Source organism: Eumetopias jubatus, unplaced genomic scaffold, assembly GCF_037043125.1.
Source record: "Eumetopias jubatus isolate StellerSeaLion01/CBP00866 unplaced genomic scaffold, mEumJub1_p1.0 scaffold_6, whole genome shotgun sequence".
NCBI lineage: Eukaryota > Metazoa > Chordata > Mammalia > Carnivora > Otariidae > Eumetopias > Eumetopias jubatus.
This window is the reverse complement of record NW_028274812.1, coordinates 111,908,292-111,924,903: the sequence shown is the minus strand read 5'-3', so window position 1 is coordinate 111,924,903 and position 16,612 is coordinate 111,908,292.

The following is a 16,612-nucleotide window of genomic DNA, read 5'->3' as shown; positions in this document are numbered from 1 at the left end:
TTATGAGCAACTCTATGCCAGCAAATTAGATAACCTGGAAGAAACGGGTGCATTCCTAGAGATGTATCAACTACCAAAACTGAACCAGGAAGAAATAGAAAACCTGAACAGACCTATAACCACTAAGGAAATTGAAGCAGTCATCAAAAATCTCCCAAGAAACAAAAGCCCAGGGCCAGATGGCTTCCCAGGGGAATTCTGTTAACATTTAAAGAAGAATTAATACCTATTCTCCTGAAACTGTTCAAAAAAATAGAAATGGAAGGAAAACTTCAGAACTCGTTTTATGAGGCCAGCATTACCTTGATCCCAAAACCAGACAAAGACCCCATTAAAAAGGAGAATTACAGACCAATATCCTTGATGAACATGGATGCAAAAATTCTCACCAAAATACTAGCCAATAGGATCCAACAGTCCATTAAAAGGATTATTCACCATGATCAAGTGGGATTTATCCCTGGGCTGCAAGTTTGGTTCAACATCCACAAATCAATCAATGTGATACAATACATTAACAAAAGAAAGAACAAGAGTCATATGATCTTCTCCATAGATGCAGAAAAAGCATTTGACAAAGTACAGCATCCTTTCTTGATCAAAACTCTTCAGAGTATAGGGATAGAGGGTACCTACCTCAATATCATAAAAGCCATCTACGAAAAACCTACAGCGAATATCATTCTCAATGGGGAAAAGCTGAGAGCTTTTTCCCTAAGGTCAGGAGCACAGCAGGGATGTCCACTATCACCACTGCTATTCAACATAGTATTAGAAGGACTAGCCACAGCAATCAGACAACAAAAAGAAATCAAAGGCATCCAAATCGGCAAAGAAGAAGTCAAACTCTCACTCTCTGCAGATGATATGATACTGTATGTGGAAAACCCAAAAGACTCCACCCCAAAACTGCTAGAACTCATACAGGAACTCAGTCAAGTAGCAGGATATAAAATCAATGCACAGAAATCAGTGGCATTCCTATACGCCAACAATAAGACAGAAGAGAGACAAATCAAGGTGCCAATCCCATTTACAATTGCACCCAAAACCATAAGATACCTAGGAATAAATTTAACCAAAGAGGCAAGGGATCTGTACTCAGAAAACTATAAAATACTCATGAAAGAAATTGAGGAAGACACAAAGAAATGGAAAAACGTTCCATGCTCATGGATTGGAAGAACAAACATTGTGAAGATGTCAATGCTACCTAGAGCAATCTACACATTCAATGCAATCCCCATCAAAATACCATCCACTTTTTTCAAAGAAATGGAACAAATAATCCTAAAATTTGTATGGAACCAGAAGAGACCCCGAATAGCCGGAGGAATATTGAAAAAGAAAAGCAAAGCTGGCGGCATCACAATTCCAGACTTCCAGCTCTATTACAAAGCTGGCATCATCAAGACAGTATGGTACTGGCACAAAAACAGACACATAGATCAATGGAACAGAATAGAGAACCCAGAAATGGACCCTCAACTCTATGGTCAACTCATCTTTGACAAAGTGGGAAAGAATGTCCAATGGAATGAATAAAGACAGTCTCTTCAACAAATGGTGTTGGGGAAATTGGACAGCCACATGCAGAAGAATGAAACTGGACCATTTCCTTACACCACACACAAAAATAGACTCCAAATGGTTGAAAGACCTAAACGTGAGACAGGAGCCCATCAAAATCCTAAAGGAGAACACAGGTAGCAACCTCTTCGACATCAGCCACAGCAACTTCCTCCTAGAAACATCACCAAAGGCTAGGGAAGCCAGGGCAAAAATGAACTCTTGGGATTTCATCAAGATAAAAAGCTTTTGCACAGCAAAAGAAACAGTCCACAAAACCAAAAGAGAACTGACAGAATGGGAGAAAATATTTGCAAATAACATATCACATAAAGGGCTAGGATCCAAAATCTATAAAGAACTTATCAAACTCAACACCCAAAGACCAAATAATCTAATCAAGAAATAGGGCAGAAGACATGAACAGACATTTTTCCAAAGAAGACATCCAAGTGGCCAAGAGACACATGAAAAAGTGCTCAACATCGCTCGGCATCAGGGAAATCCAAATTAAAACCTCAATGAGATACCACCTCACACCAGTCAGAATGGCTAGAATTAACAAGTCAGGAAACGACACATGTTGGTGGGGATGTGGAGAAACGGGAACCCTCCTACACTGTTGGTGGGAATGCAAGCTGGTGCAACCCCTCTGGAAAACAGTATGGAGGTTCCTCAAACAGTTGAAAATAGAGCTACCATACGATCCAGCAATTGCACTACTGGGTATTTACCCCAAAGATACAAATGTAGGGATCCGAAGGGGTACGTGCACCCCAATGTTTATAGCAGCAATGTCCACAATAGCCAAACTGTGGAAAGAGCCAAGATGTCCATCAACAGATGAATGGATAAAGAAGAAGTGGTATATATACACAATGGAATATTATGCAGCCATCAAAAGGAATGAGATCTTGTCATTTGCAACGACATGGATGGAACTGGAGGGTGTTATGCTGAGTGAAATAAGTCAATCAGAGAAAGACATGTATCATATGACCTCACTGATATGAGGAATTTTTAACCGCGGGAAACAAACTGAGGGTTGCTGGAGTGGTGGGGGATGGGAGGGATGGGGTGGCTGGGTGACAGACATTGGGGAGGGTATGTGCTATGGTGAGCGCTGTGAATAGTGCAAGACTGTTGAATCACAGATCAGTACTTCTGAAACAAATAATGCAATATATGTTAAGAAAAAAAAAGAAGATAGCAGGAGAGGAAGAATGAAGGGGAGTAAGTCAGAGGGGGAGACAAACCATGAGAGACGATGGACTCTGAAAAACAGACTGAGGTTTCTAGAGGGGTGGGGGTTGGGGGGATGGGTTAGCCTGGTGATGGGTATTAAAGAGGGCACGTTCTGCTTGGAGCACTGGGTGTTATGCACAAACAATGAATCATGGAACACTACATCAAAAACTAATGATGTATGGTGATTAACATAACAATAAAAAATTTTAAAAAAAGATTCTATTTATTCATTTGAGGGAGAGACAGAACAAGCAGGGGGAAGGGCAGAAGCAAAGGGAGAAGCAGGCGAGGGAGAGAAAGAAGCGGACTCCCCGCTGAGCAAGGAGCCCCATGCAGGGCTCTGTCCCAGGACCCCCAAGATCATGACCTGAGCCAAAGGCAGACACTTAACTGACGGAGCCCCCCAGGCGCCCTTCCCTTGCTGCTTTGACGGGAAACGAGGACATAAAGGAGAAAATGCCCAGCCCCGTGCCTGGCACATCATAAATGCCAAGACACACTGGTGACATCTTGTTGTTTTGACTTGTCTTTTCGTCATGCCTTTAGTGGATCCTGAATGAGCTACTCACAAAATGCTCAGGCCCTTGGCCCTGAAATGTTTCAGACTATCCGCATCTGATTAAACCTCAAGCCACAACTCTGAGTCAGGCATTCTGATTCTGATGCCCTGAGGAAAGGGAGGTGAATACCAGCTAGCAAACACGCATGCCTTTTAGGAGCCAGACACGTGACAGCTATCATAACAGTCGAGGTGGGAGCCTCTCTTTCCCCTGGAAAGGTTGGGGCACGGAGCAGCCATTTAGCTTGCAGTCCAGCGCAGGGGTGAGAGCAGAGGTTTGGGAGTTGGGGGGGGTTGACACCCACACCAGGCTCTGGTCCTCAGCTGTCCCTTTGGGCTAGTCACCTCCTCTTTGGGCCCCTGCTTCCTCCTAGGCTTAGATCTGAAAATCCATGCAGTGCTGGCACCCGTCCCAATTCTATAATTTTTTTTAAGATTTTATTTATTTATTTGACAGAGAGACACAGCGAGAGAAAGAGCACAAGCAGGGGGAATGGGAGAGGGAGAAGCAGGCTTCCCGCTGAGCAGGGAGCCCGATGCGGGGCTCGACCCCAGGACCCTGGGATCATGACCTGAGCCGAAGGCAGACGCCTAACGACAGAGCCACCCAGGCGCCCCCCAATTCTAACTTTCAACAGCAATTGTTTCTCCCGTCTGAGGACATGCCACAGGGACGGGGCAGAGCCACCTCCAGCCTCCTGCCTGGCCATCCCACCCTGCCCTACGTGAGGTCCCCCTCTGCCTATCCCCACCCCACAGCCCCCCTCCTGCCAGTTGTGCCATTAGCCATGCCGGAGGTATGGGGGCTTCCCAAGGGGCCCGATCTGCCATGGGTGAGGGCCATCGAGCTGAGAACACCTGGCTATTTTTCCTGTGCCCAGAGAGGCTCTGTTTCCCCCCGACCAAGCCTCCAGCAGCACAGCTCCAGAGCCCGTTGAGATTCAAATCCCTGTCTCTACCACAAACCGGTGGGCCAGCTTGAGCAAGCTGCTTTACTCCTCTGTGCCTCAGGCTCCTCTCCAGAAAGAGAGGGGTTCATAAGGGCACCTACTTTATAGGGTTTGCTTTAGGAATCAATGACTTCAGACACGTAAGGCACTTAAAACCCCGCTTGTCATGAACTTAGTGCTCCATAAACGCTCAAAGATGCTGCTCTAACCACTAGTAATACTCATGGTGGGAGCATTGTGTTCTGGACCCCAAAGCCTGGATTCTGTATTCATCATACCGTCCCAGCACTGGCCTGGGAGCCAGCACGTGGGAGGTCCCAGCCCAGCTCCCCTAGTGACCACAGCATGATCTCGGATATGCCATGTCTCCTCTCTGGACCTCAGTGCCCACATCTGTGCAATAAACAGGGTGGACAAGATGATCTCCCGAGCTCCTTCCATGCCTGGACTCTGACATCCCTTTCTTCTCGGGACCACGACAACTGGTGTGGCATATTCTCCCTCTACCTGCAGGGTCGGTGCCAGAGGTGTGTGGGGAAGGGGGTTATTCATTCAGTCACTCACCTGCTCACTCATTTCATCAACGAACCTTCTGGAGTGAGCCCACCTTGCCTCTCTCTTCCTGAATGACCCAGCCAGGGATGACACACCCACAGAACTTCCTTCCTGAACTCTGATAGAACCTTCCACTTATTTTCCCAGAATAATCCTGTTCTCTGAATACACATGAGTTTCTGTACCTATTTTCCCTGGCAGGATTGCTCACTGGAAAGAGCACGGGCTTTGCATCCAGCAGCTTGAGGTGACGGTCACCTCCCACACTCAGCAGCTCTGGGATGCCCATTTGTGGGTTATGAACTCAACACAGTGGGTCATGTCTGGCATTAAAACATAATGAAAGAGCAGAGTGGAATAAAAGAACACAGAAAATAAAAGCGTCCTCCTCAGGGTAAGGGGTGAGTGTTCACGTGCGTGTCTGTGGTGTGAACAGCATGCATCACTGTGGAACGTGGTCAAAGAAGATTGAGCCACACACTTAGAGCACATAATTTGACTTCCTGGACCCAACTTCCATGTAGCATGAAGGGATTTTGTGAGGACACAAGGAGAATAGCATCAAGCCAGGCAAAGCTGGAGATCCCAGCTGGTGTCTCCCCTGGTTGTCTGGAGCCCAGTCTCTCTCCTGATCGTTGAGCCTCAGTCCATGAAAAGCTGAGCCACCCCTCCACCCCTACCCAAACCCTCTGCCCTCCATTGGTCAACAAACCAGTCGGTGAATAAGAACGTGCATATTAATTCCATGAACATTAATTGAGCACCTACATCATGCCAGTCCTCGGCTTGGGCTCATTGCTGGGGCACAGGGATAAGGAAGACGATCGGGCTGCCGCCCCAGGGAGTTTACATTCCAGCATGCAAAGCCAACAATAAACCAGCAGATACACACCCAAAACGACAGGCTGGATAACATGCTGAAGGCAAGGAAAGCAGGGTCGAGGCAGATAGGGATGCTCTTTCAGACCAGGCAGCCACTTTGACGGTCTTCTCCTAGCCAGCCCGGTGGCTGGCAGAGTACAGGGAGTAAGCATGTGACAATGACAGGGCTCTCGGTTCCCAGGAGCATGGGGAAGGTGAGACTTCCACAGCAGAAGTAGAGGAAAGCTGTACAAATGGAAAAGGTCAATGCGGGAGGGGGTGAGCTAACTACAGATCAGAAAGGGCAAGCCAGAGTGTGGCCAGGCATCCCTTCTGGCAAGAAGGAAGGGTAGAGTGCTGTGGGGGCCAGGTGGTGGTCCAGTGGAGGGGGAGGGGCGGGACCAGAGGGAAGAAGGCCAAAGGGAGCCTGGTGCAGGGGTGCAGACAGCAGTCATTGTGCTCACTAGTGGGGACCACGAGGGGAGACTCTGAGACATGAAGGGCAGACGGGAGTTTACTCTTGTGCCAACAGCACTAACAACAGTTAGGAGCCACCTGCTGTGCACCAGCGACTGTGCTAAGACTTTGTCATGTTAGCTGATGTAATCCTTGCAACCCTTGAAGCCGACACTACAACATTTCATCAAATCTCAGGCTCTTTAGATTAGAAGATAGATTGTTTTGATATCCTCAAAAAGACATGTCGCTGCTAATTAAACTTTGACATGTCATAGATTGTAGGAGGCGGTTGGGTTTCAGAGACGTTAAAGATCTTAGACTGGATGGGACCCGAATCATTGTTATCAGGGAGTTGGGGCAGCGGGAGGGTTTGTAACTTGCCCCAAGTCACACAGCTGGTAGTCGGTGGGGGGATTCGGACCCAGGCTATGTGCCACTGGGGAGAGTGTTGTGTCCCGCACCAGCCTGTCTGTGAGGTGCCAGGGCAGAGACAGGTGCAACGGGTTTCTGAGACGAGGCGTGGCAGGTGTTTCACCACTGGGTGGGTGACTGTGAGCCAGGCGTGGGATGGTGATGTGGCAGCCAGTCCAGGCCGAGTACAAGGGGGATGAGGGAGAAGAAAGGATTTATGATACCATGATCCAAGGTTTTAACACAACGGTCCTTTGCAGTAATAGGCAGGGTCTTTTTCTTTTTCTTCTTTTTTTTTTTTTTTTTTTTTTTTAGAGAGGGAGAGAGGGGTGGGGGCAGAGAGAGAGGGAGAGAGAGAATCTTAAGGAGGCTCCCTGCCCAGCGCAGAGCCCGACTCAGGGCTCGATCTCATGACCCTGAGATCATGACCTGAGCTGAAATCAAGAGTCAGACGCTTAACCGACTGAGCCACTCAGGCACCCCTAGGCAGGATCTTCTTAAAGGAGAAATGACAGGGGTGTAGGTTTCAATAATGCTAATTGTCACTGACAAGAAGGGAGGACAGGTGGAGAAAAAGAGGAAGAACGACAGGAAAGGAGGAGAGGGGGACAAGGAAGGAAGCTATGCAAAGAGGTGGGCAAAGTGGGTGGGTGAGCAGCCAGAAAAGGCATTGGGAATTCCTAAGTCAATAGAGCTCCCAAGGGAGGAGGACTCTGGCTAAAGTCAGACTTGTGGCTCTTAGGACCCAGATCATTAAGGCAGAGGATTCCCGGCCGGGTTCCCTATGCTCCCTGTGCATGCTGACCAGAGTCTCCAAGCCCCCACCGGGAGACCTGACTCTCCGCACACTCTACTTATGGGCAGAGGGAACAAATCTCTGCTGTTCTGTGTCATTTGCCCAGGGGGGTACTTAACTTCCCGCTGCCCCCACTTCCTGTGGATCACATGGCCCAAGTTCTGTTAATCCTAAGATTTTATATAACATCTCTGAAATTGAAATGCACCTTATAATCAATGTCATGTCAAAGTTGAATCAGCAGCAATGTTTCTTTCTTAAAATAATAGTCCATCTTTTAATTTAAGGAGCCTTAAATGCACCGAAATACTGTAGTATCCCCTTCAGCATCTCAGACACACCCTGGGAGCAGAGACCATCTGTCTGCGCCCCAGGCCAGGGTCCCCCCGCTCTGGGTTTGTTGGACTCCTGCCTGAGAGTACTCTGGGCCCCATTCAGCTCTGTTGGATTCTCCCCCTCCATGGATATGGATTCAGCCACACTGAAAAGAACACAGCAGAACCCAGATTCCTCCTGAGACCCCACCACGGTCCCACAGCTCTCTGGACCCACTTTCTGAGCCACCTTGGGAAAGACAGACCCACCGGAGGAGGCCAGGGCTCTGCTCTTAGTGCCAAGAGAAAATGGGGAGAGAAAATCCTCGTCACTTTTCTGCATAGGAAGAAATCAACTCCAGCCAACATCCCCATGTGGTGGGACACCTGTCAGCTGGGAGATGAGAGAGAAATCAAAAGAGAGGACCCTGGGCTGGATGGGGCGGGGGTCTGCAAGATGAAGCTCCCTATCCCCCATCTTAGCCAGGAGGAGAGCTGGCTTCTCTGTTTATAAACATGGTGACTGGTGCTTGTAAAAGGCAATTTGTTTAGCGTGTCCTTAGTGGCGGGGACTTGTTAACTGCTGGGACATAGAGGTGGGGCCCGGAGCAGGTGCCCTGGAGAAGCCAGTGTGCCTGGGAGGCAGGACACTGCAGCGAGTACTTATGTGCAGGCCCAAGTGTCCGATAACAATGTGCATTTAAGATATGGAGGTAGAACAGCTGAGGAAGTGCTTACCATAGCCTCTCATTTAACAAGTATTTTTAGCACCTATTGTGTGCTGGGCCCTGCAAACAGAGAACAGCATGGACAATGACCCCTGCCCCTTGTGGAGCCAACATTCCAGAGGCAGGAGACAGACCACAACTGATAAACGAAACAAATAGGGTAATGACATAATCCATGCAAAGCTGCTAAGTGTCAAGGGGAGAAATAAAGCGGGAAAGGGAATAGGGAGCTCTGGGGATTTTAAGGGTGGTCAGGAAGGGTCATTAGATGGAGCAAGACCAAGGAAAATTTCCCCCACAGTGATGTCTGAGCTGAGGTTTTGAAACATGAACAGGAGCTCGCCAAGCAGAAGGGGTTAGAGGAATAACCTTCCCAAGAGCGAGCAGGTATGCAAAAGTCATTAGGTCTAGAAGCTCAGGGCTCCCAGGGGAGCCGCCAGGAGAAAAGGGAGCCTGGCCAGGTTATGGGGGGGCTGGCACACCTGGCTTAAGGAGTGAGAGCATCGCCCGACGGGCCTGGGGAGTCTTGAGGATCAGAAGCTGAGAAGTGATGAACTTCTGCTTTCTGCATTTAATAGGATCCAAGGTGAACTGGATATGACAAAGCTCTGGAAAAGTGCCAAATGGCATTCCCATAGAACGTTCCACAGGGCACTCATACAAGTTCTAAGAACTGTACATGAAGGGACGGGTTCCATGATCCAAACAAACAGTTTTGGCAAAAACAAAAAATACACACACACACACACACACACACACACACACACACGCGTGCGCGCGTGTATATGCACGTATACCTGCAGACTCCTATTTCTTGTTTGGAAAATCGCAGTGCTGATTTGCATAGTAAGGGACTTAAGAAGTCCTGCAGTAAATACACTTTCCGCTTTGCCAGTTCCAGCTTTTTTCAGCCTAACCCGACCACACGACTCTTTCATTTCTCTCTCTCCCCACACCCTCATAAAACCCATGAACTTCCTGAAGAAGCAGCAGATTGAGGGAAGTGCTGCCAATCAGTCCCCATTTCCCAAGCCCCCATATGCAGCCCCTGCCCCCATCCTGTCCCTGGCTCAAGACCCCATCTCTAGAACTCCCCGGCAGCAGCCCACTCTGCCTAGCCACCTGGCAGCTGCGGAATGCAGCAGGTGAATACAGCAGTCCCGGTCACTCTCCGCGCGGATGGCATGATCCGAAGCAGCAGATAATCCGAAAGCCATTTATTTTGGACATGCTTAAGTGACCTTATTTTTACTTCAGCCTTACCTTCCTAATTTGGCCTCACTCACCACATGCTAAAAAGAGCTTGCTTTTTCAAAACATGCTGAGTGAAGATGGGGAAGGGGACCCAGGGAGATGCCTGGGGAAGCTGGCTGGGGAATTTCGTACGCACTGTGGCTAGTATCTCCTTCCTCAACTGCATGTTGGAAAGCCCTCCAGATTGGAAACTGTGCGCTGATCTGGTCCCTGAAAACAGGAGTCCCAGAAGAAAAATGAGCAGAACGTGTGATTCAGTGAGATCCGGTGTAAAAAGCGTGAGCTTGAGGATCACACTTGCTGAGGTGCAAAGCCTCATGTGGCAGGTGTTGGTGCTGCTCTGCCCGTAACCCTTGGCATGTCCATGATGTTCCTGACTCCCGGCCACCAGCACCTGCAACTTTCCAGCTGATGGCTTCTCTGTACCAAAGCTCCAAGGCGCCCAGGAATTAGCACTCCCCGGCACAAGAGGTCTTCATCAATGCCTGCCAAAGTAGGGTATAAATACCCCGGCCCACTCACCCCTCAGGTGGCACAATTTGGAGGCTTGTCTCTACACTAAATCCCAGGGGCCCCCCGTGGGATTAAGCTCCAGTTGCCACCAAGGGTAAGTGACTTGAAAACCCAGCCTTTATTGGCTATATTCACTGCCCTGCCTTACCTCCTTCCCTCTCTCACCACCCATGAGGGTGCCCTGAGCCAACCTCCCAAATAAACGGCTTCCACTCAAATCCTTGTCTCCAGGTCTGCTTCTGCAGGGACCCAAACTAAGAAACCCAGCGGGAGGGCCTCCTGGCTGGGTGAGCTGGAAACAACTTAGCAAGGTCTGAGGCTCTGTCTCCCAGGCATGAGAGAAGGTGCATGAGCTTGCTCCGTCCGGTTCTTCTGTGGGTTATGGAGGGTTACGGAGGTCTCCACAGTGCTGAGTAAATCTCTGGTCAGTGTCTGCACCTAACTCAGGTATTCCAAGTCAGGCCTGGGAGGGTCACCTAGCTGACTTCACAGTGACCCAAATAACCACAAAGAAACAGGATCCAAAATGATGGCTAAGAGAAAGAATGCACATTTCAGCCACAGGAGGCAGCCACGGAAGCTCTGCATGCGCACGCGCGCTCGCACACACACACACACATACACGCGCACACACACAGAACTGTGGGAGACCCAGAGGGGGTCACCTGATTTAATTGGTAGGAACCATAGGAATCATGCCACCTCATTTCCTTATTAGGGCAATAACCCACCAAAGGGTTTCTCCCCCTACCATGTGCTGGGGGCTTGCTGACCTCTCTCACCTAGAGTTGTCACTCACACACCCTACACGCTGGCCCTGGCCTGTTGCCACTCAAGTCTCTATGTTCCTGCAAGATTATGGGGTGGCCAGGAGAGGCACCCTCTCCACTGAGCGGCCAGGGATGAGCCTCGTGTGCCGGGTCATCTGGGGAAGACACCTCCAGCTCTCTGGAGCTCCTCATCTGAGAAAAGGGCAGGGAGAGGACCCTGGGGCTGGGCATACTGTCTTCTGTGATGGGGTCTTCACTTCTGCCCCAACTGCTGTCATCATGTGGCAGCTTTGTACCAGCCCACTTCTGGGTGCTGGGGATACATTGGGATATAAACCAGAAAAGAGTCCCTGCTCGTGCAGTGCTTCTGTTCTAGACCTAGAAATCAGCACTTGCCGGAAAGGACAGCTCTGCCTGTGACAAAAGGACTCATCACCGCGGTATTCCTATGAGAGAACCAGCCTGCTCCTCTCATACCCAGCTGAGATAATGCCCATTCCCTCCCCACCGCCAGATTACAGGTGCCCAAATCCTCACCTAAATCCATTCCATTGAATTGACACCTGGTCTCCAAAAGACCTCGTGTCAAGTAAAAGATGTTTTATCAGGGAGTGAGAGCCATGTCAGCGCTGCCCTGTGATGCAAAGGGGAATGGAGGTGTGGTTCAAGGGGAAGACCCAGATCTACAAGATGGAGAAAGCTCAGGCTGGGCTCCTAAAATGCACATCTCCCCACGAATCCAATCTCAGGTGCTTAAGACAAAAATCGTGCTGCTTCATTTGTGGGTCACTCTGGGCAGGACATCAGGCCCTGCTCTCAGACCCAGACCCCAGACAAGGGAAGAAGGGCTTTTTGAACTCCCTTCCACCTGCAGAGGCAACTGTGTGTGTGGATTTCTCTGCTCATCTCCGGGCACCTTCAACCCAACCAGAACTTCCTGCTCAGGATGTCTCCCTACCAGCTGAGCAGGTGCACTTGCAGGAAGCAGATTCATTTCAATATCAATTTGTGTAAAGCCTACGTAGGGGGTCAACTCGCCAATTCCCCTCACATGCACACACCGGCCAGCAGCACGCACGTGATGGCATGGCGTACGTGCGGCGGAGTTGGGAAGAACAGGTTATGGGATTAGCTGCACTCTGGGATTATCTCTGCTCCATTAGTGCAGACAATTGGGGGATGACAACAGAAACTGAATCACTCAATCAAGGTCCACAAGCGCTGTGAGGGAGCAAGGGCGATCTGGCCAGTCTTCCTCCTGCCTCCCAGTCCCTTTTTGCTAACTGCTCATCTCCCAGCGGTCCCCTTTCCAAGGAAAGGCCAGCAGTAAAGTACAAAGAGCCCTGCTTGGGCATCAGGCAACTCGGTTTCTAGTACCAGTCCCATCCCTAATTTGCTGTGTGACCTTGGTTCAATGCCTCACCCTGTCTGGGCCTGTTTCTTCATCTGTCAAATGACAGGATTGGACCAGATGGTGGAGGAACAATGGTGAACACTGGCTGAATGTGCACTATGAACTCAGCCTGGTGCTAGGATTCTATTTTGTTCCCTGCTCTCTCTTCAGTGCCTGGCACAGAGTTGGTGGCCAATAAATTTTTGGTTCAGTGAATTCTTCCAACACCCCTATGAAGCAAGTGTTGTTATAATCCCACTTTCCAGAGGGAGACGCTGACACACAGCAAGTAAGTTGAATCTGAATCTGGGCGGGCTGATTCTCCACCGGCATCCTCACTCACCCTCCCTGGATGATCTACTGAGCGCGCATGTTCCATAGGGGCAGCGTCCTGGTCCAGCACACTCCCGAGCACAGTGCAGGGCAATCACTCAGTAAATGCTTGAGGAAAGGCAGGGGGCTTCCTTCTCTAATGCCTTTCCCTGATGGCTCCACAAGACACCCTCCACCAGCCTGTACAGATAAAGTAATTCAGGATACACCCATCCACCCATTTAGTCTCTCCCTCCCCCAGGACTGGCACTGAGCGTACTGTATTCTAGGCTCTGGGGACCTGATGATGAACAGGGCTGCCCTGGATGGTCTACTGTATGACAGCACAATGTGGTGAGCGTTACCCAACAGGAGCCATGCCTGAGCTGGGGCCAGGGAGAGGGCGGGACCAGGTGAAGTGGGGTAAGGGTATAGCAGGCAGAGGGAATGGAAGTGGAGAGCGCAGGAGTGGAGCCCGGCACCTTCGGGGTGGCTGCCCTAAGCAGTACCAGGGGAACAGCGGTGGGATGCAGGTGGAGATGTAGACAAGGCCTGACCCCAGGGAACCAATCAGGGTGCCAATCAGGGGGTTGTTGCCGCCTGTGCAGGGCAGGAGAGGGGGCAGTGGGCTTGCTACGTGGGCCAGACTCAGCATTCTACACAGATTATTCAGTACTTAGAACAGTGCCCAACACATAGTAGGTGCTCAATACATATGCACCAAGTGAACGAATGAATTATTCTAATGCTCATAATAACTCTTGAAAAATAAGGAAACAGCCACTCTGAGAGGTGACATGACTCTCTATACAGATAAGCAGGTAGATGAGGATTCAAGCACTGGTGTGGGCCCAAATCTGCCCACCCAGCCCCCGTATTCATGTTCTTTGCTATAAAACTTTCAAGTGCCTCCCATAAAGGGGCAAGTCTGTTGCCCCATCCGTGGCTTTGAATCTGGCCGTAAGACTTGCTTTGGCCAACAGAATAAGGTAGAATGATATTGCATCAGCCCCAAGGCTGGGTGTTAAGAGGCCTTACAGTTCCTCCTGCCTTCTTACGCCTCTGCCACTGTCAGGAGGAGTGTGTGCCTGGGCTAGCCCCTGGGTCCCAGGCATAGGAAGAGAGACAGGGAGCAGAGTTACCCCAGCTGAGCCTCTCTATCCAGCCCAGCTCCACATCGCCGCTCTCTGCCACTGGCTATATTTGTTACTTGGCAATAGCCAACAAATACAACAGGTCTGTTTGCATTTCGGGTAGGAAAAGTGACACATCAAAGGTGTCCAAATAGTACATGGGGGATGCAGGTAAACTGAGGGCAGGTAGAAAGGCTTCCCAGAGGAGGAGACTTTTGAACTGGGTCTAGATGATGGGGAAAGTCTATCATTCATTCAGAAAACACTAAGCGAGCACATACTGTGTGCCAAGCACTGTTCTGGACACTGGGATTTCTCAGAGGAGAAGGGACAGAGAAGGGCATTCTAGGCAGAGGGAACAGTGTCCACGGAGGCATAGTGGTCCTGGGGACAGGAGAGGAGATGAAGCTGCAAGGGCAGGTGGGACAGGTGGAGGAGTCTGGGCCTTATGCTGAGGTGACAGAGACCCCCTGAAGGATTTTGAGTAGTGGGGCAATGAGACCTGGCTTTGGTTTTAGCCAGAACTCTCTGGCTGCCATGAGGACTGGTTAGCAAGAGGCAGGAAGGCCAGCCAAGAGGAGATGCTGCTGCATTTCTGACTGACAGCCAAGGTGAACGGAGTGGAGAAGGGAGTGTGGAGAGGGAATGGGCGGTTTTGGGTATGGACTAATGAGGAGGGGCAGGGGTCATGTCCTAGTCTCCAGCCTGGGCAACTGGGTGGGTGGTTGTGGGAAAATGGGAGGAGGGTCAGTTCTGCCAGTGGGTGTGGGGAAGAAGAGAGAATCTGGGGTCATGCTCGCGCTGCAGGAGGGGCCCCCTTCCTCACAGCCTTGGGGCCCACCCCACCGCCCAGCCATCTGTGTGACCCAACCAGAGGCACCTTGGTCTTCCTGTCTTTTTACCCCATACCCCCATAAGAAGGTACCTCTACTGGTCACGGCTGTCCTTATGCTCCTAGGACAAGCACTGGTGTCATGTGACACGGTGGTGCCAGCAAGGACAGGGGCCTCTGGAGGCTGGGGCAGGGGGGTAGCAGGAGGGGGAGGGGCAGGCAGCAGCCACAGCTGAGTCTGCCCCCTCTGCCCAACCCTGGCCTGCCCGACCAGGTCTTCATGGCGGGTGCTTGGCCGTGTGTGTGGGTAAGGGGGCTGCCGGCCTGAGACCCCACTCCCTCCGAGCACGGAGCATCCTCAGTGGGCAGCACTCAGCCACCAGGGGCTGGAGAAGCATCCTCCCCAGTTCTGGCCAAGGCAGGGGGGGGGGCCTATCACATGCATGGAAGCAAACAGAGACGAGAAGGGAAAAGCAATTAGAGAGGTAGTGAGGAGAGGAGGGTGGCAGGTAGGGGACCCACACCGAGGCCTTCGAAGACATGGAAGGTCCCTGAAGAGAGACAGAACTTGATCAGAGGGAACCTTGGAGCCAGCAGGAGAGAAGAAGTGGGGTCAGAAGTGCAAGTGCTCATGGAGGAGAGGGGGAGGGGAAGAATCCCCCAGACGAGACTTGAGACTCTCACGCCAACCTGCAACAGCTGGGCCTGGTGCGCCCCTACTCGGGGTGGAGCTTAGATGGGCCAGGACCCAGGACACCACCAAGACGCCCTTCCTAGAGGGCACCAGGCCCCCAACCAGGATCTCAGAGCCCAAGGCACCTGCGGGTAGAGGCTGGGGCGGCCAGAGAGAAGGGGCTGCTTTGACAATTTGAAATAAAATGGGCACAGTGTTCTAATACTAACAGCCTGTTATTAAAATCAAGTGCTATTTTGCAAAATGCATTTGCCAGGGAATCACTAATTACAGGCAAGGCGCATTTCTGTGTGTTGGTGCCGATTAATCCTGAACGGTTTAAGCAGTCGAATTTTATACATATAATTATCATTCGAGATTCACAAAACAGCAACAAGATGCTCTGGGGCTCTGCCCTTGAGGGACTTGGAGGCTGGGGTGTCATGGCAGAGCGGGTGGAATGTAGAGAGGTATCCAGACAGGAAGACTGAGCTGTGTGCTGATTCAAGGGCCCTTTCACTTTGACCCACCTCCTCTCAGTCCTTTACATCAGGGATGGAACAGAATAAAGACACTGATGGAGAGGGCCAGGGGCCCTGGACTGAGGGAAGCTGGGACACAGCTCACGGGAGGACCTCTAGCAAAGCTCCACGGCTTTCCAGACAGGGCCCCACTGGGAGACAAAGGGTGTGTTCCTTTCTCCCTTAAGCCTAGGCTTTTCATCTGTGAAATGGGCTGGCTGAGGAGTATCTTGAGTATCTTGGGGATGAAGACCATACCCCAAGACCGGAAGGAAAGGAAGGAATCTTTATGGGGTGCTGCTCAGTCAGTGGAGGTGCAGGAAAATCAAGGATCCTCCAGAACAGATGGGTCTGGTGTGCCCTAGCAGAGGGAGCCGTGGGAGGGGGGCAGTCGCCAGCCACAAGGCATGCTGGAGAGCCTGTTGGGGAGGAAGCTCAGGCAAGCCTACTGGTACAGAAAGAAACACGGAAAAACTAAATGCTGACCAAGGGCCAGCTGCCCAGTCTGAGAGGAAGGTACGAGTCAGACTGGGTCTAGAGGGGGCCCAGGAAGGTGAGTCATGGGGCCATGTGGGCAACGACCAAGGGACTCTGGTGCTCGGAGAGAGAGCAGATGGAGCCAGAAGGCTGAATCCGGCCAATTGTTCTGGAAGAGAAGGCCAAGGGCCCCAGCCCACCACCTGAAGCATGGGCTTGCCCGGAGGCCGGAGCAGAGCTGTGTGAGCATGCGCCCCCATGCAGAGCGGAGGTGACACAGGAAG